Genomic DNA, 24,609 nt, shown 5'->3' on the forward strand with positions numbered 1-24,609 from the left:
TTGGCATTTACCAGAAAGACTTCTGGTGGAGAGGTGTTGGTAGTTTGAGTAAAGTTCACTAACCTGATGCCTTCCAGATGCACTAGAAGAGTATTCTTAGAATTCTACACTAGCTGGAATTTTAAAGTTGTGGTTCCAGAACATCCAGAGAGTCTTGTTTGGTGAAGTTAGTGTAACAATATTTAAATGGGATCCATGGGCAATCTGAATAGGTATAGCACTAATGTATGGTGTGGGTCTATGGAAAAGTAATGGACTAGGATAGGGGAGACCATGGTAATTTTCAGGGTGAGTTTGGCCCAGCCATTTTCTCTCAGCCCATCTTTCCTCACAGATTTGCTATGGTGGGGATAAAGAGAAAGGAAATCTCAGTGCAAGTTAGCTTGTCCTTGTAGAGAAAGAGAGGGTATAAATCTATTGAATAAGAAATCATGCTTGAATAGGACTACCATTTCTGAGCTGAAAACCTCCAGTGGACCATTGTTGCCACCTAGTGATCATTTGGACTTTTGCTACCCAAATCTGATAGCCCTGGGCATGGATTTCATTCAGGGTACCTTGCTTGAATACATGGGTTGAAAAAAAAATTATATCCAAGGTAACACTGGATGAAAACGAAAAGAAATCGTAACAAAAGGCATTTGTTAAATTACAAAGGACTATAAGCCCTGCGGGTGGTTCACTCAACCATCAGTTATCTTAGCAGAAAGAATAAGCATTGGCATTCTCTGCACTTCAGCTAGGCTGGGCTGGGCAAAGACAACAATATAATGAAAGCACTTGAGATCTGAGGATTATGAGGACAATATGGAGAAAATACATTGGGAACAATTAGGAGATGGAAATGCAGAGGAGCACGGCAAGGCTACATCTTGGCATCACTGCTCTTCAATTGGTGCATCAATTCTCTTATGGCCAAAAATGAATAATATTCCAGTTTATGGTCCCTTAAAATTGAAGGTTAGACATACTGCAATGTTCCTACATGCTATTATTTCACACACCAACTGGACTAAAGTGAGTTTCACATGCTTTAGCTGAAGATATAGTACAGAAGCATTCAACATGAATTAAGCAAAAACAAAGCTTTTATTTTTTTACTAAGTGTCCCCAAAGTCATGGCCAGTGACGAAATAAGTACCCAAACAAATGAATTAAAACTTTAAGCATTTAGAGGTGATGTTTGATGCTACTCGCCAATGCAGAGCACAAATTAAATAAATTGTTCATGATGCACAGAAATTAGCAATATCCTTGCAGTCCTTTTATCACATTAGAGGTATTACTGAGTGCTGAGCTACAATTATTTTCATTTAACATGCAGGCATGTGTTGTTGTTTTTTGTTTGTTTGTTTGGAACCCAATTAGGACTGAACAATTCCTTCACCCTTTTAGAGAGGATACAATCTAAGGAACATCTTTCAGATCACATGATCTGTTCCTAACATGGTTTTACACCATGAAACTGAAGTGACCAAACTTGAAACTCATATTTTTCTCCTTGTGGGCTTGACACCTCTGATTTTAAATTATGACTTTCATCTTAAGGATGAACATTACTTGAGAAACTGAAGTACTATAGACTCTGGCCTAATATGGTCCTGATGATAGTATGATATGATGGTACAGTACTGCCCTTAAACAGCATGTCAAGGATTTAGAAGCCCAATCAGACCTGGCTGTCAAATCCAAAATTGTCTTACTAGCAGTCATTCATCATTTTTTAAGCTTGCTAAATATCTAAGTCAAATAACAGTTTCCAACTTTAGAACAGATTTCATGCCCTATCTCAGTGGTTCTTGACAGTAAATTTCAAGGCAAATCTTCTGAACAAAGACTTTGCTTTGAAGGAGTTCCCAAAATATTACCCCATGTTTATTTATTTATTTATTAGATTTATATTGCCACTTATTCGCCCAGGGTGACTCAAGGAGGCTTACAGAATATAAAAAAACACATTTAAAAAACAGTAAATCTCATAAAAAATCAAATAAGTTAATGTAATAAAATCACCCCTGACCCCCACCTCCTGTCCCAGCAACAGCCGATCACATGAGCCATTTAATGGGTTCCATCCCGCTCTGGGTTCCCCAGACCTGCTGGCAGAACCAGGTCTTCAGCACCTTCCGGAAGAGAATTAGGATGGGGGATGTTCTAATCTCTGGCGGAATGATGTTCCAGAGAGAGGGAGTTACTACGGAGAAGGCCCTTCTTCTGGGTCCCACCAGGTGTATCTCCCTCAGAGATGGGACCCACGGCATTCCCTGCCTCCCCGCTCTAATGGGTCGGGTAGATGTGACTGGCAAGAGATGGTTTGTTATATTGGTCTCATAAAGCTGCAACTGATAACATGCCATCTAGTCATATTTCCAAGCCACCAAGATCCATCTTCTTTATAGTTATTATTCAACCATTGTGATTTTATTTCTCTTAACCTAGCTAAGTTTGGTTTTACAGTTTATAAAATATTGCTATGGTTTGACCACAGCAGTATCATAATTATTGAATTTTATTGTAGTTTATATTTGCTGTCTTACCATTTCTTCCTCTTCTTCCTGATGGTTCATTACTACAATATAGTGCTAGACAATGGATTGCAAGGTCTCTCTGCCAGTTTCCAGCTTTAAAACAGTTTCCTAAGCAGATGCTCTCCAGCGTCCTCTCAACGCTAATATTTATAATCCAACACATCTGGGGAGCATCAGGTTGGGGGGGGTAAATACTCTAACCAATTGATCTTCCCCCAAATTATTACATTATTTTTAGTAATTTAACTAAAAAGGCAAGGCCTTAATGGAGGATAAGCGGGATAAGAAAGAACTGTTTTTTAAAAATAGCAATAGCACTTAGACTTATATACCGCTTCACAGTGCTTTACAGCCCTCTCTAAGTTTACAGAGTCAACATATTGCCCCCAACAATCTGGGTCCTCATTTTACCTACCTCGGAAGGATGGAAGTCTGAGTCAACCTTGAACCTGGTGTGGTTCGAACTGCCAAATTGCAGACAGCTGGCAGTCAGCAGAAGTAGCCTGCAGTACTGCATTCTGACCACTGCACCACCAAGGCTTTTTGGTTAAAAAGTTAACCAAACCAGTTTTACCAGCCAGTCAAGATCTGAAGCTCATTATTATCATTCACAAAGGACATAATCGGCAAAATAAAAAGCAACAGGTTTCCTCCACATTCAAGCCTTGGCCTATCTACCATCAGCGTCTGTTTGTTGACTGCATAATAATTACTGGAGGTAGAAAAAAGAAAAGGCTTCCAGTAATTCAAAATTTCTAGACTCTTCTGTGTTAGCAGAGAACAGTTCTTAGTGAGCACAACCTTGCATTAACTCCAAAGACAACTTGTACGGTATAACCTTGGTTGTATTCTTGAAGGGAAGCTTGCAGGGAACTGAGAGATACAAAGTCAGAGGAAGAAGGCATTGGGGAAGATGTCAACCTATCTTCCAAAGCACCTGAAGGCAGGACAAGAATCAATGGATGGAAACTAATCCAAGGAGAGAACCAACCTAGAACTAAGGAGAAATTTCCTGACAATTAGAACAATTAATCAGTGGAATGACTTGCCTTCAGAAGTTGTGGATGCTCTAACTCTGGATGTTTTTAAGAAGAGATTGGACAACCATTTGACTGAAATGGTTTGGACTAGAAGACCTCCAAGGTCTCTTCCACTTCTGTTATTATGCATGGATGTCAAACTCAATTACGTCACATGATATATCGTTGACGTATCATGACTTTTTTGCCTTTGCGGAGCCAGGCTGGCCATGTGTGACACATCTGGCTTGCGGCCACCAGTTTGACACCCCTACTATTATGTGACATTGTTCTTCTATGGCAGGCTTTCAGATATGGACTGACAAAATAAAAATAAGGAAGAAACAAGTTATACTATTTGGGCTGAAAAATCTAAAATTACAATTAAATGATAGCAAAATGATGTGCCAGATACCACTTTTCTGTTGTCATTGACTAGTTGCCCAGATTTTTGCAACCCACCTATGATAATACTTTGATGGTCTAGTGTTATTAGAAATTAACAAATCAGAAGCTGTTGAAAATTGCTTGGATGCAGGCTACTAATAAGCACAGCTGCATCCAATGCTGTTACCAGAAGAGAAAGTGTGTGTTTGTTTGCTTCTTTGATATATCCATTAACAGCTGCTATAGTTAATGGGACAAACCCTATAGTAGTCGTGCTTGTGCAAAGGTAAATGTTTGAGGAATTTCCCCTTGCTTAGAAATGTATAAATTAGCAAATATGTATAAGCCAAGGCAACTGCACTGTTGGAAATTGATTTTACTAGAAGATTACTTGTATGTGTATTTGGGGAGTTTCACCTGGAAACATTAGTTAACATGTTCTTGTGTGTTGGAACAAAAGACTGTAGGCTCTTAATACATTTTGGAGACTTCTTATTCCATGTTCCACTGAGCAATATTTCTCAGTATTGGCAACATTAAGATGCCTGGACTTCAATTTCCAGAATTCCCCAGCCAGCCATAACTGAGCAAATTTTTCAAGAGGAAAAGAAGCTTGTTGGAATCATAGCTCTCCTCATAGGAACCAAAAGATTTCCCCCCCTACATTTGATTAAATGCACCCAACATGAGGTAGAGGAGGAGATGAAAGAATTTTATTTCTTCAAGATCTGCATCAACCTAGGATAGGACAATAATTACTGCTTGTTCTTCTTAGCACCACATCTGCAGTAAATATAATAAAAAGCCATCTTCAATCTGTTTTTGAGGAATTGGAGAGTGAAAAGTAGTATGTATTTAAGTATGTAATATGGCTGCCCAACTCAAAATACATCACTCAGGGTAGTTAATAACACTTAAAAACTGAATAAAAACAATACAGCAAAATTATAAATACAATGGGCTTCCTCACATTTCCAGGCCTCCATGTTCAATGACAAAACCAGGTCTTCAAGGCCTTGCAAACGGCCAGCAGAGTTAGGGTGTGTCTGATCTCCAGGGTATGATGCTCCAAAGGGCAGGTACCTCGATAGAAAAGACTGTCTTCCTGGATCCTGCCAGATGGTATGGATGGGAGCCAAAGCATACCTCTTCTGTCAGAAGTAGTAGGATGGGTAGATACAACCAAGGAGAGATGGTTCCATAAATATGACAAAGGCTTGTTTCTTCACTATTATCTTGTTGTTCTTTTGCTACTACATAATAGGATTCTCAGAAATCAGTGGAAAAACAGTGGCACAGTCTTACAAGGAATTTTTGGCAAAATAAAAGTCCTTTGGTAGTCCCTTAGACAGCAGGAAGACTAGTCCTAGTCCTTCTTTTCATTAAACTATACATACCCAATTCCTGCAACCATTCTTCATGTATTTTAACCTACAGTCCCCTAGCCATCTTTGTTGCTCATCTCTTACTCTTTCTAGGATCTCAATACCTTTTTTTATATCACGGTGACCAAAACTAGATGCTGTATTCCAAGCCTGGTTTTACCAAGACATTATAAAGTGGTAGTAACACTTCATGTGATTTTGATTCTATCCGTCTATTAATGCAGCCTAGGACTGCATTGGCTTTTTTGGTGGCTACAACACATTGCTGGCTCATATTTAAGTGGTTGTGCCCTAGGACTCATATGGTAGATTCCCCTCACAGTTACTGCTATTGAGCCAGGTACCACCTAGTTATACCTGTGCCTTTGGTTTTTCTTGCCTAAGTATAAAACCTTACTTTTCTCACCACTGAATTTGATTTTATTGGGTAGGACCCAGTGTTCAAGGATGTCGAGATTCTTCTGGATCTTAAGCCTATCTTCTACAGGGAAGTTCTGCATTTCAACAGATTAAGCAAAATCAGAGACATAATCAGTTGCATAGACCTCCCCCCCTTCACCGCAGGGGAAAATTCAGGGGAAAATTTGACAAAGATTGGAGGGTGGGAGGCGTTTCAAATATTAAAGGAAAAGGAGGTGGGAGGGAAAGATCCCTGGGCAGGCAGAGGGAGCCATTCAGTCCTGCTGACCCAGCTCACCCTCCATGACAAAAGGCAGCCTAGATTGGGAATGACAGTCACATCTGTTAGGTGGCATCTATGGCCTCTTTTTTCTTTGGAGGAGGGCTGCAGTCACTTCCAAAGAGGTAAAAGGAAGAAGACATCTTTTCCACATCAGCCTCACTCTGTCAATTCTAACGGGTGTCACACGGACACGAATTTAGTGTTCCAATTTAGCTGTACTGCACTTTTTGTAACATTTATTGAAAATGTTACCATCTGTGAGACACTATGCAAAACATAACTTGGTTGTTTCGTGTGTGTGTGTGTGTGCACGCATGCGTGCGTGCACATGTTTTAATCAGTTGAAATCCGGCATTGCATGTCTTCTGATTGAGCTACTTTCTTCTGATATACGTTTGCACAGATTTCACAGTTCTTTTCTCAGTTCTTTCATCTCCCGCACAACCAACCACACGCAGCCTGTTTGAAAGTTGGCCTTTAGAAATGAGGACTCCAAGCTCCCAGTGGCAAATTATGTGGCTATATACTTTTTCTTTTAGTAGTTGGATTAGGACACTGGTGCGATGATTAAAGTGATTAAATGAGTATCATTAAAAAGCCACTTGCTTATAAAATTAACACCAAAGTTAAGTATGTAATGCTTAATGCTGGGCATGGCTAGTCTAGTGAAGAGAAGGACCAGGGGAGACATGATAGCACTGTTCCAATATTTGAGGGGCTGCCACAGAGATAAGGGGGTCAATCTATTTTCCAAAGCACCTGAAGGCCAGACAAGGAATAATGGATGGAAACTGACCAAGGAGAGATTCAACCTAGAAATGAGGAGGAACTTTCTGACAGTGAAAACAATCAACCAATGCAACAGTTTGCCTTCAGAAGTTGTGGGAGCTTCATCACTCAAGACTTTCAAGAAAAGATTGGACTGCCATTCGTCAGAAATGGTGTAGGTCTCCTGCTTGAGCGGGGGGTTGGACTAGATGACCTATAAGGTCCCTTCCAACTCTGTTAATCTGTTAAGAATCACAGCCGATACGCTAGGCACAATAAGGACTCCTGCCTTGGGCTGAGGGTTGGTCTAGAAGATATCAGAGATCCCTTCCAGCCTCATGATTCCATGTTCTAGCTTATCTATGCCCTTTTATTGGATTGCACAAACAAGCTCTGGAATTTATATTAAAAGTTGTCTATGGAAATTCTCAGTCATCCAGGTCATGGTTGTCCCAAAGGTGCTTCTTCAAGAGGCAACTGGACTCTCTTGTTTTTCTTTGAAGATGTTTCACTTCTCATCCAAGAAGCTTCTTCAGCTCTGATTGAATAGTGGGGAATGGAAGGATTTATATTCCTTGCAGACAGCTGGTCATTTGCATTCTTTTAAAGAGGCACTGAGGCCATTTGGAGGTTTGTCTGTGTCCTCAGGGTCACCTGAGTAGTGCAAATGGGCGTGGAGCTTTCTTGGAACTGCTGAAAGGACTGTGTTGTGGAGCTGAGCATTCTGCAGGATTTCTGCCCTGTGTCCTTTCACTGTTAAACACAGATGTAGGCTGTTGGGGATGAGTCTGTGTGGTCTGCATTACAGACTGAAGCGCAAATGGTTCCTGTAGTCTGCAATTTTTCTGGAAATCTATTCATACTCCTGCACCATTCCAAGGGTGTTCATCCCAAAGCACATAGCTAAATGTCCCCACAACACAGTCCTTTCCACAGTTCCGAGCAGTTCACCTTTAAAGTTGGCACCATTCTAAATCCTGTTTCAAAGCTTATTATTACTAGGAAGCCAAAAGTGAGACATGACAACTGTTATTCAATCTGATGGGAAACAGATGATATGATTTAGCAATTTATCTAAGTTTAATGTTATATTAGGTTTATTTTATATTACTCTATAAGTGAAAGTAGATTTTTTTTCTTTTGTAGCTTTGCCAAGTGGTTTTATAATTTATTGATTTAATCTTAAGTATTAACTTTTTAGCAACTCAGTACTAGTATTTTATGTCTATGTTCCATGTCTTTTCTAATTTAATCAGAATGTTTGATGTATTTCTGTTTGATCTCTGTAATAGCTATTATAAAACTGTATACAGTTCTGATCAGTGATTGTAATAAAGACAATCTGATTCATGTGCCAGTATCTGACTCAAAACCTCTTAAAAATCCTTTTCAAAATAAGATGAAAGAAAGTAAGGTAGCTTCTTCTGACTACTGACTTCTCTAGGAAGTAATTTGCATGCCTTCTGAGCTAGGAAGAATTGAGTATTGCTCAAGTTCCAGCCCCAGATTTGTCACTAAAAGGATGGATGGATGGATGGATGGATGGATGGATGGATGGATGGATGGTAGGATAGAGAGATACAGTCATTTGTCCTCTTGCCTCCTCACTTTCTTTCCACAGAGCACAGAGAGTGTGATTCCACCCTCAAAAGAGAATAGTAATTTCTTCAGTTTGATTGGTTTTCCATCTCCCATGATACTTGCATTTCTTATGAGCAAGAATGAAAAAGTCCAACATTTGACACTGTATATCTGTCTCTAGACTAATTAATCTGGTGTCGTTGATGCTTAAAACTGAACATGATTCTACAAAGCATTTCAACATCTTTGCACAATAACCCTCCTGACACATCACAGAAATGAGGGGAACTCCAAAATAAAACAATAAGCAAATTGGTGACCCATTGACATTTTGGATTTCAACTCCCTATAATTCCAAATAGTAAAGGAAATACCAAGTAGCTTTCTCCTGTGGTTGTGGATCTACTAAGGCAACCTTTGGGACACAAAGTTTACAGTAGAGCATTTGCAGAATATAATTTTGACTATGCTTACACAGAGAGCCATTTAGGCCATTTAACTCTCTGCTCTTGGTCAGAAATTAGAGCATCCACAATATGTTACAGGCTGATCTCTTCTTAAATGCAGATAACAAAATTGTCTCTGTGGAACACTGATTTAACTCTTGAACTGTTCTTACCATTATAATGTTTCCCCCTTAATGTTCATTTGGAATCTACTTTCCTGGAACCTCAACCTATTATCCTGTATCTTGCATATGGGAATGACAGAAAACGGGTCTTGACCTTCTTTTCATCACCAAAAAACTTTGAAGAATACTTTTCTGTAATACTTAACACTCCATTCTTTATTATTTTGATTTCATATTTTCTACAATAAATAATAATTTCTGTGCATCCACTTCAAATACACATTTAATAACATTCTGTAAAAATAATCTAAAATCATAAGTGATCATTTAATAAATGTGCAATCTGACTATAATTAGAAATATACCCTTTTAATACCATGTAGAAAAATGGTAGACCGAATGGGATGGGATGGGATGGGATGGGATGGGATGGAATGGAATAGAATAGAATAGAATAGAATAGAATAGAATAGAATAGAATAGAATAGAATAGAATAGAATAGAATAGAATAGAATAGAATAGAATAGAAGAATTTGTCTCTAGTGCATAAGCTCTCAGGTACATACAAACACCAAGGTAATACGATATAATCATAAGATACCATTAGGAGAAGGTAGTAGAAAAGATGAGAATGAAGGATAATAGGTTATAATGAGAAGGGTAGAGATGAGGAAAAAATTAAGAGAAGGCAATAACAATAGATTCAGCATTCCAAATAAAGTTAGACTCAATCTAATATAATGCATTTTTTCTGTTCAAGTAAAATATGCACAGCAATTGTTCTGGGTAAGAAAATCTGAAAGGACATTTTATATCTCCTGATCAGCTATTACCAGGAAAACAGAGACTAAAGATTAAGTTTCATGTATTTGTGGCAAACTAAAATCAATAAAAACTGATCCTTTACTGGAGATGGATGTTTTTTTTTCCCTACCACAGTGCAATTATCACAGTTTCTGATGTTAATAGCCTAGCTAGCCAATCAGATAACCATTTTCAAGCTAGAGGCAGTTCTGCTGTAGCTCTGAACTTAGATGTTGAAATAATTGTTTAGTTTTTAACTAAATGAACAGTGAAAAATAATTTAACTTCTGAGGAGTGGAATAAGACATCTATTGATGAGCTTCCTAGGGGAAGAGGTATTGAAGCATTGGCACTTTAAGAAATAGTGTTCAGCATGGAAGTGTCCAGTATTACTTTGTGCTGAGAATAATTTTCACCACATCACATGAAGCCGTCTAGCAAATGCCAATGAGGACCAATGAGTTTTTAAAGCTCTGCTCATAAATATCTCTAGTCCTTGATAATCTGATGGATCTTAAAGTGAGATCAGAATTCATTGCTTTCAGGACCAATCTCATATACAGTAGGCGGCCCTTCAAATAATCTCGTCTCATATTATTTACAGATTTAAAAACTGTGTATCAGCACTTCAACCTGATACTAAAACCAAGTCATCAGCAAGATTGCACTTCCCCAGAATAAGTGTAACAGAAAGAGAAAGGGAGATCCTTGAATGCAGATTGTAGGTTTATGATTTTCTAGCACAAAGAAGTTGACTTCCCAGATTTTCCTATAGGAGGTCAATAATGCAAGATACTGGCATCTGAAGGGTCTACCTGCCTCCTAAAGTGGAAGGCCATTAAAAAAAGAGAAAGAGAAGGAGGGAGGGAGGAAGAGAGAAAAACTGAAAGGGTAACACAAAGGCATGAAACATCTGTGCCTGCTGGACTATCTATCTGGCAATCTGATCTGAGGCATTGTCTCAGCTACTTTATTGTGCAACTTCTTCAGGTTCATTTATATTTTTTGTAAATAACCACAATGTTACAAACATCTCCAGTGATCCTTCTTCAGTTAACCTGAAACTAATTATTCTACAACACTTGGAGCCAGAACTTGTTAAGTTCTGCTAATGGAACTTCTTACTGTTCAATACATCCCTTGGCCAGCACTGGGCCACGGCCCGCCAGGAACTGGGCCGTGCAAGCAAGCAAAGCCCTATCCATGCATATGTAGGATCCAGGCAGTGTGTGAAACCATGCCCCCCCCCATCTGCGTAAAACTTGCCTTCCAAAGAATTGGTCCCTGGTGCCCAAAAGGTTGGGTATCACTGCCTTACAGTAAGACTCACTATGCCCAGTGGCTAATTTGGTTTGTTAGGCTAAACTTCTAAATATACAGGAGTCCATTTTTCATTGAATCTAATAGGATTTTTGTTTCAACTATGGAGAAGAGAACCTTGTAACCTTGTTGCTAGTATCCTTAAGATTTATATTGACTGTTTCCCTATGACTATCATTAAGTGTTGTACCTTATGATTCTTGATGAACGTATTTTTTCTTTTATGTACACTGAGAGCATATGCACCAAGACAAATTCCTTGTGTGGCCAATAAAGAATTCTACTCTATTCTATTTATAGACCTGGAGATCTCAAATGCCTTTTACAGGTTTTGCTCCAAGATAGCAATAGCACTTAGACTTATATACCACTTCACAGTGCTTTACAGCCCTCTCTAAGCAGTTTTACAGAGTCAGCATATTGCCCCCAACAATCTGGGTCCTCATTTTACTGACCCCGGAAGGATGGAAGGTTGAGTCAACCTCGAGCCTGGTGAGGATTGAACTGCTGAACTGCTGGCAGCTCTAGTCTCACTCAGTTCCTCTTTTTTCCCACTTGCATTTCCCTCAATGCCAGTTTGTTTTATAAATGTAACTTTTGCTCTTAATTATTTGGCACTGAATTATCTCTCCCATGTCCTCTTCTGGACTGCACATTGACTATAGTTTTACACTGTTGGGAGAAGGAAGGATAAGCAATTTCTCTGGGTCTCTGAATAGGGACCTATGCAATAATGTGGCTATAGGGAGATCCAAATACGCCTAGTGTGATTGTGTCCAGCACAAATGAGTAAAATCCCATCACCAGCTCTTAATCAGTTCCTGCCAATTATGCCTTTCCCATTTGATCCTTATGACTCAAATCAAACTATATTAATCTGTCTTTCTTTGACAGAGTTTCCAAATGCCAGGCATTGAGGAGAGATTTGTTAATAAGAGAGTACTCTGGCCTACTCGGAATTTGGGAGTGGGGAACCTGTGAGTCATGTTTGCTATTTGATGTTGCCTTTTGGGAGAATTATAGTTGCAAAGTGCTACTAGTCTTAAAGGAGAAAGAAAATTTATAAACCAATATCCGGAGGTTAGACAGCGCTAGTGCTTGAGTAAGTCTCTATAACCAACCATAAATCTGGAAGCTGGAATACAAGCAGCATCTCCAATGAAAAATTCAGATTGATTCCCAAATTCCACCTGTGCATTCTTCCAATCGCATTTCAACCTGATTTGAAAAAGCAATTGTTATGGATGATTTTTGCCTTACCAGATAATCACACCAAACACGTTCAGCTGGCAGTGCTCCCAGAAGAAAGTCAACTTTTGTGGGTGGGGAGGTCTGAATCAAGTTGCCAGAAAGCTAACTTGTGGCTGCCTATAAACCGATGAAAAATCATCCAGGAGGCAGAAGGATGAGTTAATGTCTGGAGTGGATTATCTGTAACTATCACACCTGAAAATGAAACCAAAGGTCTCATTTTCTTTTTCCAAAGGGATTGCATCAGTTTTTGCAAAGCAATAATTTTCCAGGACTTTCTTCATATCTTTGAAATATCTTGAAAGAGCACTTTAGCATATTTGCTGATGACACTTGGTGACTCAAATGCAGGTTGTGGAAGATTGGGGTTTTCATTAAAGATAGAAAAGAATATGAAACCTTGAAGTGTATTGCTCTGCATTGCTAATGTGCAAGGAATGAGTTATGTTCCCTTTAAAAGGTTGGAGGTGGGAATGTAGCTCACATATTTTACAAAATATCTATCTTGCTCTGCAATTGGACATCCTTCTCTATTAGAAGAACCCAGCAGTGCAACACTTCAGAAAAGCTTCTTAGGATTGTAAGCAAAATTAAGATAGCCCCTTTGTATGCAAGGGAATCTTCATTTAATTAGGAAACAGTGCTTTCTTTGAATGTTAAAATATCTCAGATTTGGTCTCTGGCATATAGTGAAAGGTGATGGGAAGGATCCTGGCCTGGGATCTAGAGAATCAAATACCAACCAGAGAGCAGAATACGGAATTAAATAGGCAAACAGACTGATGTTTGCACAAATGTAAAAGCAAAAGATATTGATGACGCAAGGAAAAGCACATAAGCCATCTCATACCTTCCGATCCTTCCTTGCAGGTTCCTTCTTTTCAAGGTAGGATTGCTTCACGTCATTTGAGGGCATTTGCAGTAGAAACTGAAAGCTGAAGATAACTCTGAATCCTCTTCTTATATCCATATGTTTGTTTTCCTCAGCAAGTGCCTCCCCTCGTGCATTAGTATTAAGAGATAAGCACAAAGTAGCTTCAGTGGGAGGCAGCTAATCTGCCGGTGAATTCAACCTGTCACTGTTTGTTCTCATTTCTTCTGCTCTTATCCTGCTAGATTCTTCTTTTTCATGATCTGAGTCCACTTCAAATAAGTTATCAGGCAAAAGAGAAGCATGTAGATCTCATTCAGTCACTTGCCTTTACATATATAGTAGGACACCTTTGTTGGAACTAACCACCAACCAACCAAGAAATTTGCCATAGCTTTTAACCAGGCAATAGCTACCTTCCTGTATTCTTTTTAGTAAAAATGAATGGTACTCTATCCTGGTTTTTTAACCACATTGTGTAATTAAAGACTATGAACGATGCAAAGCAGAAATGTGAAAGGAGGAAGTGCTAAGCTTCTGCTATAATTCTTCATTTTGTCTATAGCTGATGGTCTGTTTAGGTAAGGTACTCTATAGATTTTTGTGTGTATTTGTGTGTGTGTGCACGCGTGTGCCTTTGAGTAAGTGTTGGCTCGGTGTTGAGAAGTGACTTTGTGTCTAAGACAAAACTAGAACTCACTGTCTCTTAGTTTCTAACAAAGTGCTTTTAACCATCCCAGTTTGGCTCATAGCTCATTATTGCCAAGCAAATTTATTCATTTCAGAACATTCTCATTAGGGTTTTGTAAGAATTTTTTAAAATGAACAATAATGCTACTGTATCTGCATACAGGATCACATATTTCAACCTGGCATGGAGTACTTTTTCGTTCTCCTTTGTTGAAATAAAGCAGAACAAGAAAAGCACAGAAAATAGACTGAATAAAATATATGACAAAAATAGACTGAATAAAATATATGACAACTATAGTCATTCCCAATTCATTTGCAAGTCATTTCTATATCAGGTCAAGTTGACTCCAGGAATTGACTCAAACTGCCCCAGCTCTGACTCTGAGGTTGCTCTGACCCTTTCTTCCAAGGAAGAATCAAGTTGTGTTAAAATCAGGATTGAGCCAGATTGAATGAAACTGTTTCTCCCATGCACTAGATGAGCAGCCAGCAGAAAATCACAAACCAAAGTTAATTCTCTGAAGCTGGATAAAGCAGGTAACAAAAAAGTCCTATAGAATACCTAAATGGAACACCTAGATGGAGAGGCAAAGGCCGGGACTGGAAGACAAGCAAAAGAGATTCATTTGGAGAAATGTGGGGCCCTTCCAAAACACAGTGGTGGACCTAGAATATTATACTTTGTTCATCTTTCAGTCACTTTCAATCAGATGAAGATTGTTAAAAACTTAAGATGGTTGAAAACCAGCCTAGTTGAGAATACCTTATCTTTACCTTACCAATGCAGCAATAGCAATAAGCACTTAGGACTTATATACCGCTTCACAGTGCTTTACAGCCCTCTCTAAGTGGTTTACAGAGTCAGCATATTGCCCCCAATAATCTGGATCCTCATTTTATCGACCTCCAAAGGATGGAAGGCTGAGTCAACCTTGAGCCAGTCAGAATAGAACTGCTGGCCGTCGGCAGAGTTAGCCTGCAATTCTGCATTCTAACCACTGCACCTTACCTAACCTAATGCAACCCAACCGAAACAGAGAGAAGGTAACCCTCTAACCCTGATGGAAATCTTAGTAACTAAAGATGCTTTCATTAGAAAAGGAAAATCATTGCCTAAAAACATTCTCATGTAAACCTAGTTATAAGAAGGAATGCTAGTCGAACTATAAGCCCATTTAGCTCATGACTGTCAGCAGTTTTCCACAGCATGAAACTGTCATATTTCTTAGCCTCTTAATAGGAGATATTTCTAGAAACAGAACAAAGGACTACTGCTTACATGTAAAACATGTGCTGAACCACACAGCTGAGATGTTCCTGCTTCAAGAAGTTGTCGTTCGTACAAGGAAGGATTCTGGCCTCAGTAAAAGCGGTGGCTGTTCATATTATTAATTACATCTTGCAGACAGCCAGTTCCGTGAAGCAGCACAGCAGGTCTCTATCAGTTTTGAACCAATTCAAACAGAATTTTGATTTCAAGAAAAGCTTTCTCCATTCTGCACACCATTTCTTTCAAATTAGCTCTAGATGCAACGGAGAGCTGACGCGTGGAGAGGAAACCTGGAGAAGAGAGAGCTGAGAAGAACGAAGTTTGATATCTTGTTTTAAAAGCACAGATGCACAGCAGGTTGCTGCTTGTTAGATACCGATTTCCACCTGTACCGTTTGAGCATGTGCCAATGGTGGCACGGGAGCACACACAAGGAGGCACTATGAAACACAAGTGGCTTCGAATTCATTTACAAAAACTACAAAGAGAAAAGAAAAACAGGACAGCTAGCCTCATCCTTTAGGAAAGATCAAGGGTTCTTCTTGCATAGGGTACTATAGCAGCACTCGGGAGGCTTTTCAATTGTCTCATCCCACGTCACTGTGATAATGTTTGGAAGTTAGAATTATACAAATGGTGCAAAACTGTGATCAGATGCCACTGGCTTTCAAACATTAGTGCAGGGCAGAAGTGGTATTCAGCCGGTTCGGACCAGTTCTGGAAAACCGGTAGTGGAAATTTTGAGTTGTTCGGAGAACTGGCAAATGCCACTTTTGGTTGACACCGCCCCCACCTGCCCCTCCCCTTCCAGGAGTCCCCACATGCCCCGTTTTGGCTCCCAGGAGGCTGCAGGGAGGCCTAGCCTGTAAGGCTGGGGCACTCAATAGATCTATTTGCTGCCTCCCAGCCAGGGGTGGGTTCTACTTACTTTTACTACTGGTTCACAACGGGGGCACGTGCATGCGCAGGAGCTTCTGCACATGCGCAGAAGATTTTCATGACATGAGGGTCAGTGGGCGGAGCCTCCCACCGGTTTTACTATCGGTGCGAACCGGGAGCAACCCACCACTGCTCCCAGCCTCCCAGGTGATCGGCTGGGTCTTCTTTTGTTGCCCTGCACAGGAGAATGGACCTGGAAAGCGGGTTAGTGGAGTGGGGTGGAAGTGGGGATTTTGTAGTATCCTTCCCCTGCCATGCCCGCCAAGCCACACCCACAGAACCAGTAGTAAAAAATTTTGAATCCCACCACTGGTACAGGGATCTTGGTTAGCACTTAGAAAAGTTGGACGAACAGCTATGTTTTAACCACAGGTGTCAGGTTAAACAAACTTCAGGTTAGTTTTGTTCTATAGTAAAGGAGATGAGGAAAGCTACTAGTATTGTCTACAGTGAAAGGTTATGGTTCTGAAATCTTCCAGCTTCTCAGAGGTGCTATCACAATACTGTAAAGATGAGAATGCACCTGGTTAGACTCGACTGAACGGCAACAAAGTAGAAGGCATGTCCCATTAAACATTTCATTTCATCCTGGAGGATATGGAAATTAGGTCAAGTAGAGAATAAAGAATTCATGACCAATTAAATTAGGAATTTGGAACAGGGAATAGTCAATTGTGACTTTGTTTCCCATTGTGAGTCCAGACCAGGGATCAGTAGTCTCAGAATAAAATTCCCAAGCAACTTCAATAAGAGTTCTCTCCCAAATGCATAGTAGCCATTTAACCCAGGAAATGAAGGCACTAGAGTTGCAGTCCTTACCTCTCCACCAAAGTTATAGTTCAAATGTCTCTATTCTCTCCAATATTTATTTTTGAAAGCTCTTTCTTTTTACTTTTTACTATTCAAACCTCCATTGTTGACTTGTTTTCCTCGCATAAAAAAGCAAACAACAGGGAATATACCGGTAGCCTATCCACCTTTAACTGGGGACAAACTCCACTGAATACCCAGTGAGACGTTGTGCTCAGATAGTAAGAAGAATGGGTTCTAAATAGCACAGGCATTTAGGTCTTTATAAAGTCTATGAAGAACACAGAGAAATCCATGTTGGGAATATCTCTAAAGAGAGCCAGCAAGGAAAGCTTGTGTTCTGAACCATGCTTGTCCATCTTTGATGTTTCTTCTGTTCCTCTGATAATTGCGGGGAGGCGGGGGGGGGGAGAGAGAGGTAGTAGCCATAACTGAAACCTTAGATCAAGAATTGTGATCTGATTAGTATTTCACTTCAAGCTAACAATTTCAATGCCTGTGAAAAATTATGGCAAACATATCTGAGCTGCCTAAAGCCAAGTAACCTTATATGGAGCTTTTTGTGGCTATTTACTACCCTGTTTCCCCAAAAATAAGACATCCCCTGATAATAAGCCCAATCGGGCTTTTGAGAGCATGCACTAAAATAAGCCCTCCCCGAAAATATTTAAACGCAGAGCTGAAAGTCAGGTAAGACACAAAGAGGAGCCCCATCTTGCTCCACACGCCCCAAAATAATAAGACCTCCCCGAAAATAAGGCCAAGCGCTTATTTCGGGGTTCAAAAAAATATAAGACAGGGTCTTATTTTCAGGGAAACACCGTAATACCTGCTGATCATCCTCCAAATTTTTTTCCGTCGATGTATGGTAGTCCTAGAAAAGTGCTACAAACCTGCTTGGGTTTCCTTCTCATCTCATCATGATACTTTGGGAAAGAAATATTTTCCTCCTTTAGAATGTTTTGTTGAAATGAGACAAAATCGATTGAGAAAATATCCAAAGTAATTTATGTTTTTTTCTTAGATTTATACCTCACAGTTGGAGATCAATGTAATACGCCATCCTTCTGATTTGATCATTCGATGACATCTGAAGAATAGCAACTCGTGCATTGAACTGTATAAGTTAGGACTGGGAAGTTCACTGCTATTAGATGCAAACATCAAATTATTGCGTTGAATCACTAAATCCTTTGGTCTGGAAAACTCTTTATGATTACTGGATCGGAACAAAGAGTCTTAGCTTTCTTCATCTCATTCTTCATCTCATTGGGGTTTTGCAGCCCATATCGGTTGGTCTTAATTTAGACATTACATTCAAAACCCTGCAGAGTGTTGGGGTTCAAATTAAAAGATCCCCTACAGATGTCTATCTAGTCTACATTTGCATATCCAGTGAAAAGAAATCTACCACTTTTCTAGGATAAACAGTAAAAGAACAGTTAAACTGCTCTTACTGTTAGGGAACTTTTTCTAACTTTCAGTTGAATCTGCCTTTCTGGAACTGAAGTTATTACATAACTTACATTCTGGATGAATAAGACTAGCTCTTCTTGGCATTGAGTTAGGCATCTGGACAAATTCATAGAAGACTTAGCTACAAGACTTGATGGATGGCTGCTGTGTCCTTCACAGTCAGAAGCAGCATGCCTTGAATTCCAATTACTATGGAGCAACAGCAGAGGACGATTATCTGAACTCCCTGAAAATAGCTGGTTGTTTCCCACATGCCACAAAATGTTGAACTAAATGGACCATTACCAGGGGTGGGCTTCAAAAATTTTAGCAAGGGGTGTGACCATGGTGGGTGTGGCCTAGTCAGCCTCCTGCACCACAACAGGGTGGGGGCATTTTTACTCTCCCAGGGTTCTGGAGGCTTTCCTCGAGCTTCTGGGAGGGTGAAAACGGCCTCCCCAGGCTCCAGAGGCCCACTGGAGGCCAGAAACAGGCCCGTTTCCAGCCTTCCCGAATTTCTGGTAGGCCCATTTTTTGCCTCCCAGAGCCTCCGCACGTGCCCTGCATTACCTGCATCCAAAACAGGCCACGTGGGGACTCCTGGGGAGGGGCTGGGTGGGCAGGGCCAGCCAGGAGTGGGATTTGGGGGTTCTCAGAACTGCACTGAATCTTAGCTAAAGGTCTCCTGAACCCCTGCGAACCTCCAGCAGCCCACCCCTGACCATTACCCTGTTCAAGGAGAATTGTATTCTTACAGGAATTTGCCAGCTCTGATTTCCATGCACATGGCAGACTTTCAAGCAATTCCATCTTGCATTGGTTCTAGATTATTACCTTCTGTGAATCTGAGTGTTCCAGGCTTGTATAAACCTCATACGGAAGTTTCTGTGACTCTTTCATACCTGAGACAAGCATTCAAAAAAGAATGGGGGTGGGGGCATTCTTCTAAGACTATTACAGAACTAAGTGTCCTCAGGTCAACTCTCCCATTACACATAATGCAGTAACCAGCTCAGGCAGCTGATTTTGAATACCATGAATTGTTAGCAGAGTGCCAATTCATTAATTTCTTACTGTTGTGTTTTATTTCATGTCAGGAAAGGAGAGGGGGAGACACATGCAAGATATCCTATTCAGGTACTCAAATTAGTGACAAGCTGTGACTTCTATGAATAACCTTGATTTGGGCAGGTGGGTGTGATTTGTTTCTCTACCCCAGGCTGGAATGGCCCTTATTGGGAAAACTAGCATAAATCAGTCCATTCGAGTTTGCACTCTAAAGCCTTTTCAGCTTGCACATTTATTTACCATTATCATGCCTTTCCTTTGCAAGTTGCCTTGGATAAAGAGGTCCATCTGAAGAGGTTAGTCTGCTGATGCTATGTATAGTAGGCACCTACAAGCTGCAGTGCATCAATTATTGAGGCCAAGAGCTGGGCCTTCTGACAGGCCAGCCATCTATAATACATGACGGCAGTAGGAGGGCAGGACAGGCAGAGGCCCTCGGCAGATAAATTAAGCAGTCAAGTCCTGTTTAAGAAGCAACATGAAACAAAAGACAGAAAAGCTGGAGGAAGAGTTAGATGCTCAAGACAACTCATACAATGCAGAGGGTGAGGAAACTTATTTGCAAAAATAGTGCTTATTGGAATGCCATGAAAAAGAAGAGAGGGATCAGAGTGACAAGAGGAGCGTCAAAATGAAGCAAATCACCAATGAGTTTTTTGGCTCAACACAGTAGACTTCTTTAACTGCTGATCAAGACCATGATTTATTTAGAAGGAAAGACTCCCAGAAAATCGCAGTTCATTATTTGGTAATTCTCCTGCCTGGAAAAGAAGAACAACAGACTTTCTGATAACAGACAGATCTAGTCAATCTTCAAGAGCTGAGAGAAGATAGTGATGGATGGTGCAAACCCACCCATCAGAAAGAATCAAGAACTCTTCATGTTCTTTCTTCAGGTGCACACAACACATGTGTGCATGCACATACACATACATAGTTGCATACATATTTTTGTGACTGTCATGTTTTAGTCAGGCTTCAAATTATTATTATACTGTATAATATCATTCTCTTTCTTATACACACATACACACACACACACACACACACACACATGAAATTTCAACTTTTGGGAGAAATTCTGAATTGAATTCTGAAAAACAGTTGTTTTCATCAAATGATTCATAGCTTCAGTTTATTCCCTTCCACCATTAATTAGTACAATTGGCTTTAATTGGTTTATGGCTTTCATCCAGCATTCTCTTCAAATTGTTAATGATTTTCATACTATTTTATGCATGTTGCTGGAAAAATCAGAGAAGCCTCAGCCAATTCATTTTGTCTACATAATTGCACAGATTTTTTTAAAGAAGAAAAAACAAAGTTTCTTATTCGCATATGTTTCAATGCTCATTAAAATAACTTAGATTTCAGACATTTGACATATTTTCCTTTAGATCCAAATATCTGAAATCCGAGTTATTTTAGTACATATCCATAGCTCCATATCCATTTTCTTGAATACAAATTCTCTATAACTACAGAATCTGAGTGCTATTATATTTGAAATTTTGTAATTCTGTATGTGCTTACTGCAATAAATTCTATTGGGCTTTATTTTTAAATGAGGGAGTATTGGATTACAATTTGCAATCCCAAACCATATATAACTAGATTATGTATTGATTTTGCCTCATGGACTTGTCTTGTCCTGTGGACTTGCCTTGCCTTATGGACCTTGATTCTTGCCCTTGCCCTCTGGAGCTTGCACCTTGTCTTTGGACTTCCTCTCTGGTTTTGTGAATTGGTTTTGTTGCTTACTGGGTTTTGTTTGTAGGACTGTGGGTGGCTGCCTTCAAGGAAGTATGGGGTGGAGACCTATCAGTTTTTGTAGGGCCATTTGTTGGGGAATTTAACAGAGCAATAAAGTACTTTATCAATGCCTGCCTCTGCATAGGCAACCTGGGTCAGAACAATGGAATAAGGTAATGTGATCCTGTTCTAAACAGGTGATATTATATTTAAACATGGCTGATAAGCAGCGGAACTTAAATTTGGGGTACCAATTAATTAGGGCTACATTTAATACCATTGAAACTTCTGTACTCTCACAGTTCACCCTCTTGATTTTATTTAAAGAAATGACTCTTGAAAACAATAGAACATATTGTGCCACATATAAATTTATAGAAAACAGAAGTACTCATCCAACCAAATCCAAAATCTAGTTACTTTCCTTCATTACCGATCATCAATTTATGCATATTGAAAAGTTCATCTTTTGATTTGTCAAAACTCACTTCAAGAATGCTAGTAACAAGGCTTAAAGGCAACATTTCCAAAGCATCTGCTGTTTTTGGAACACTGATTAAGAATCATCGAAGCAAGTGCAAAACCACATTGAAAAAAGCTGGTTCGCCAATTTAAATATTGCTATTTATAATTATCATTATAAAGGTGTGAATTCTCATAATCCTGAAGTTTGGCACCAAAAAACGCTCAGGGCCTTCTGGACTTGGCATTGTGATCATTGTGAGGACCCGGTTTGTGGGGGCAATAAGCTGACTTTGTATAAAATATACAAAAGTATGAAAGCTATTGCTTAATGCATTGTAAGCCACCCTGAGTCTCCGGAGAAGGGCGGCATATAAAAATAAATAAAAATAAAATAAATAAAATAAATAGTGCTTGAAAGAAACGCCTCCATTCAGAGATTTCCTTAGGGGAAAGAGAGAAACAAACAGGTTGAGATTGAAGCCATGACTGTGCAATGGTAGCCCTTTTCTTTTACATGTGTCACATGTGAGATACATGTCAAAGGAGATGGAGCTTTGGTTCCATGGCCATTGATTGCTATCTTGACATTTTCGATCCCCCACAAAGGTGCCTCTGTTTCCACTCCAAACATATTCAATTCTTCCCTAGTAGTAAGTGTGTCAATATGCACAATGCTAACATCAAAAGCAGCGGTTCATGTATTTATTTTATTCAATTTGTGCACCGCCCACTCCCAACAACTCTGAACAGTTACCACTTCTTCTCTGTAACGTTAATTAAAATCAGACTAGTAGAATGACATCATTGTGTTGGAAAGTTACATGCTCTGAGAAACAGCAGGCTAGAAGAACTACAAAATGTCATCATTCAGCTGAAACTACCATCAAGCTATAACATATTAAGTACATTTCAAACTTATTTAGCTCTAATAGTCTTAAACCTAATCAGACACTATTCATCCTTTTTTATTATTCTAAATCCCACTGTCAGTCAATCATATGGAATTCAGCCTAAACTTTTTTGTTAGACATATCAACTTTTTAAAAACTAATTAGATCAACTATAATCCTTTGTGTCTCTTTGCCCACAACACACCAAGGTACACTTTCATATCTCTCCTGTCCAGGAGTGAAATCCAGCACTGGAGAACCAGTAGCGGAAATTTTGAGTAGTTTGGAGAACCGGCAAATATCACCTCTGGCTGGCCCCAGAGTGGGGTGGGAATGGAGATTTTGGAGTATCCTTCCCCTGCTACACCCACCAAGCCACACCATGCCCACCAAGCCACGCCCACAGAACCGGTAGTAAAAAAAAATTGAATTTCACCACTGCTTCTGTCCCTAAATCTGCTTCCCATAAATATCTGTGCAAGGGAATGGCAGAAAGGAGGAGCCTGGTTTAGTTCAACAGACAGAAGCACTGTAATTTAACACCAGCTGTCTGCAATTAAAGTAAGATCAAATCTCGCCAGGCTCAAGGTTGACTCAGCCTTCCATCCTTTCTAACGTAGGTAAATTGAGGACCCAGTTTGTGGGGGCAATAAACTGACTTTGTATAAATATACAAAAGTATGAAGGCTATTGCTTAACGCACTGTAAGCTGCCCTGAGTCTCCGGAGAAAGGTGGCATATAAATCAAATCTGAACTAAACATACCCCCCTTCCGAAAAGAAAACAAAAAATCTAATCAATAAAAAATAGATCCATGCATAACCAGTATAAATGCCTACGGTATATAGAATTAATTCAATTGTGGACTTATCAGTAACCTGGACCAAGCAGCATTAGGTGTGTCATCTTCTCATTTATTAAGCACAAAGGCTTTCTAAAAAGAGAAAACAAACTTATCCTGGATCCATTCCTTACAATAAGAAGAGTGACTTTCTTTCCTGTTGCATTGGGATTATCCTCTTTGCTGTACCTCAAATTTGACAAAGACAAAGCTGTTTGTAACATGACAAGCCCCATAATTCAACCTCATAAGAATCTTTAAATATAATGTTTCCTCCAAAAATGATATTAAAATATAGGCAGTCCTTGATTTATGACTGTAATTGGGACTCGAACCTCCATTGCTAAACAAACAATTGTCGTGCCTGATTTTACCTTTTTTTTTTTTTTTGCTGTGAACATTGAACAAATCATGTGGTTGCTAAACGAATCTGGCTTTCCCCATTCACTTTGCTTGTTGGAAGCCCCCTCGGGAAGGTTGCAAATGGTGATCATGTGATCCCATGACATTGCAACCATTGTAAATACATTCCAAGCATTCAAATTTTAATCATATGGATCCGTGGATACACTGTGATGGTCGTAAGTATGAGAACCAGTCATAAGTCACTTTTTTCAGCACTGCCATAACTTTGAACAGTTGTTAAACAAATTGTCATAATAAGTCAATTTTCAAATTTCTAAAATCACTAACATTATAAATCTAAAATTAATCTCTTTTAAAATATTTGAGGGATCCAATAGACCCAAAATAATATTTTCTGGATGAATTAGTTTCATTTTTAAATCAGAAGGTGTATATTTCACATTTTTGATCCAACAAAGACAACTCAATTTAAGATTCTGGTAAAGTTAATTATTAATTTTATGTAAAATGCCATAGTAAAATGAACAGGGCCAAGCTAAAATCCCCCATCTTCTGGGGCAACCTTTCAGTTAAGAGTGGATTCCCTTGAAATAATGTATTTGAAATAGCCTAAACTAATAACAGAACTTCCTAGATACATAAATTGTTTTACCCAGGTATTTGAATATAATCCACCCACATTATTTCTCATCTTTGCTAACAAACATAGTCATGATTTAAGAAAATTGTCAAGTACACAATAAAAATCACTTGTTATTCTCCTCCTCACATCTACTTGTAAAGAGGTGACAAGGACAGAATCATTACAAGTTGCAGCAAAAGAGAAAGTGACTAATCTCTCAATTATATCAAAGGGTTCTTGATAAGATTTCATGAATATTTTTCCATATAG

The sequence above is a fragment of the Pituophis catenifer genome, unplaced genomic scaffold (genome assembly GCF_029215685.1).
Source record: "Pituophis catenifer annectens isolate HBS135680 unplaced genomic scaffold, rPitCat1.0.hap2 SCAF_2, whole genome shotgun sequence".
Classification (NCBI taxonomy): domain Eukaryota; kingdom Metazoa; phylum Chordata; class Lepidosauria; order Squamata; family Colubridae; genus Pituophis; species Pituophis catenifer.